This window comes from Lycorma delicatula, chromosome 11 (assembly GCF_047948215.1).
Source record: "Lycorma delicatula isolate Av1 chromosome 11, ASM4794821v1, whole genome shotgun sequence".
Lineage (NCBI taxonomy): Eukaryota > Metazoa > Arthropoda > Insecta > Hemiptera > Fulgoridae > Lycorma > Lycorma delicatula.
The window spans coordinates 56668673-56672138 of NC_134465.1; positions in this window are offsets into that span (position 1 = coordinate 56668673).

Genomic DNA, 3466 nt, shown 5'->3' on the forward strand with positions numbered 1-3466 from the left:
CTGGACTTGAATTAAAATTGTAAGTTTTTAAATATTATTGTTAAATCAAATAAAATCAATTTATAATTTGATTTTTTTAAAGAAGATTTTTTTTGTTTTACTCATACACTGCTATCTTTAATTCTTTACAACAAAAATGAAAGAAGCAAAAATAATAAACTATATTCTTTTCTACATTATTCTTAATAATTTCAGTTTACTTTAAGAAAACATACAGGATTATGGAAAATTATATCCAGTGTTTTATTTTCTGGGTTAACAGATGATGTACATTAATAAATAATCTTTAAATATTACTGAGAATGTTTTGTCTCTTGTTTTAGTTTTTCTTTGGTGGTCAGTTTCAATGTGCTGACTATTATTAAAACAAGTTCATAAACATTTTTATGGAATATTCTCCATTTCATGATCTCAGTTGATGATGTAATGGAGAAATGGTTTAAGTGAAAGAAGGAGATCATTTATACAACCAGGAATTTTTGCTTTCTGTTGCACTACTGATAATTTCTGTTAACAGTGTTACCAATAATTAACAGAAATGTTATTAATTGAGATTATGAAATAATTTACATACTATAATTATATTTTTTTAATATATATTTTAGGGTATAAAAAGTTACCTGTTTACTGAGAGTAAAAAAAAAAAAATTAAATGGCTGCCACATTAAATCTGACCGTTAGGGGGGAAAAACCAAATACAACACTGTTCTTAACACACTGGTTGCCGCTCAATCTGACAAAATTTTTCTGAATTATTAATAGTAATAATTTGGATAAAAGGTTTTTACTAACAATTTTATGCTAATATCACTTCTAAAGCCATATATATGTACAACGCCTCTTGACGCTGTTGGCCTCTTGAATGAATGCATGTTCTGCAGAGCCACACATGACATTTGATGCTGACAGGTGCCGACATGGTTGTCGTAATAATCAATTTTAGTTTATGTGCAGTATAATTATTATGAAAATTATTATTTGGTTTTAGAATATGACTTTCCTGTACTTTTGTTTTTATTCTTAATATATTGTCGAAAATTTAGGCACCCACATCATAAAACCATAGACTCGTTTTTACGTAACTCCTTTTTAGGATAGTACAAATTAGCCATTTTTTCATTAAAAAAATTAATTAAAGGATGTATCTTGTGTATACATCCTTTACTTAATAAAGGATGTATATGGCTGCTTTTTCTTTAATACAAGGTCTGCTTATTCTTTGCTTTAATTAGTCTGGGTCTGGGGCTAACTAATTCGTCTGGGTAACCTTTTCATTATGCCGGCCAAAAGTGAATACAACCAAATTCAAGCAGGGCCAACTTTCACAAATAAAATTTGAGTAGATGTTTAAAAAGAAAAAACTGTTGCAGTAAGTGCTTCAGCAGGGCAGATTTACAGTTTTAGTTAACCTTGAAAACATACCCAAATACCATTTTGCTCAAACTTCGGTTCTGTGAACTGATTTGCTTGAAAATCAGTAGGGTTCTGTTTTACTATATTTATATTAGTCCCACCAAGTTTTGTCATAATAATTTAAGATTTGTGCCCAGTACAACGAACAAAAAATGTTTATAGACAGTTGATAGACTGTGAAAATATCTATCAATCTGGATGGTGGTGGTTCCATGAATAGCCTATTAATTAGTCTTCAGCTTAGTTACTGATGAGCTAAATGTTTCTAAAATTTGTTCAATTAGATCTATTATAAATTTTAAATAGTCTGTTTCATTGGTAAGATTTTATAAATTACAAATTAATTATAGATAGTTACATTTAATCTTTTAAAACGTTTTGGGTACCACTTCAAAACTTTTTTTATGAATAGTTAAATAGAAAATGGTAAAAACAACTTACAAATATTTATATTTAAAAATAACAATTGTTTATATATTTTTTTTGTGTTTTTTATTTACAAACCTATTTCATCATACTAAGAAAAAAAAAGTTTATTGTTGTTTTCATCATAAATTATTAATAGTGCATTAAAATGTTCACATTTTTAAAAAAGAGAAAAACTTTATTTTACAAAAAATAAATTATAATTGGAAATTATTTTTTGTAATCATCCTGTTGTTATATAGAAAAATTTTGCTATAGTGTTTAAAAATGTGCTGCCATCACAGTATGAAAAAATATTAAAATATTTTAATTTTATACCTATTTAAACTGTTGAAACAATTCACTTTCTTAAACATGAAAACCTTTACTTTTATAAATACAAAGTATTGTATTTTTTAATTTTTTTTTTTTTTTCAATAACTATACAGTAAAGATTGTTATTACTGATCACAGTAGTACATATTGATGATCACTTGTTTTAAATTACTTATGCTTTCTCTACTGTAGTATATGAACAGATGTCATTGAACTAATTGTTGATAATCTGTAACTGGAAGTCAGGAGAAATTGTGAATGTTTTCAACCATTCCCAAACTATCCTGATACTTATATTCTACTTAATAGCAATTTTTCTTTGAAAGGAAAGCAATTGCTGCTGAAATTTAGCTCTTTCTTTCATTGGTAAATGGTCCTTCACTATCTCTGTAGACTTTCATCAAATTGTTTTTTTCTTTTTCATCTTAAGATTCACTATCGTTTGATAGTGAAAATTGCATGTTTTGTCTATTTATGCCGCATCATCATCATCATCTGGCATACTGTGAACTTATGTACTAGATTTTTGTGTATTAATTTTTCCCTGGTAGGTGAAAAACTTTCATTTAATATTATAGTTATTACAAAATCTAAAAAAAAACATTACCCTCTATTAAAAACCCTTTTTTAAATTCCGTACAAATGTGAACTCAGATTTCTGTGAACAATTCAAATTGTCATGGATAATGGAATGTACAGTGCCGATACAAACACTAAAGATTTCAGAAGATTTTTATGCATCCATTTTTGAATAAAATTATTTACACAGTTTGCAAAGCATCAATAAAAATATCTATCAATTTTTTAGTATGTAACAACTTGAATGTCAGATAATTCCAGTTTATTCTATTAGTTTTTCCGTTTTTATTATTTTGAATTTTATAGCATTTGAAAAATGCCACAAATCTGGCTGGGAATTAAACCTATAATCTTCTGGGTGAAAGAGTTGCTATCACTCTTCCATGGAATTCAGGCATAATTTTACCATTTTGTTACGTTGCCAAACAATTCTCTGATCATGTTTTCATTTTATTGAAATATGGAAAAAGAACATGAAATATTTGGATATATAGGGGAAATATATTATTCAAAATGTGTGTGTAATTTAATAGCCATACAAATCAAATTCATTGGCTATATTTACTACCCAATCAATTTCAAAATATATACATCTCTTTTAGATTATAGTTTCTATCCACTTAAAGAATCCCAAGGGGTGAATGCACTGATTTAGCCACAATGAAGTTTTCACTAGCTTACTTTCACAAAGCACATATCAGTTCTGTGCTACTGAATTTTATGAGAAAGCAAG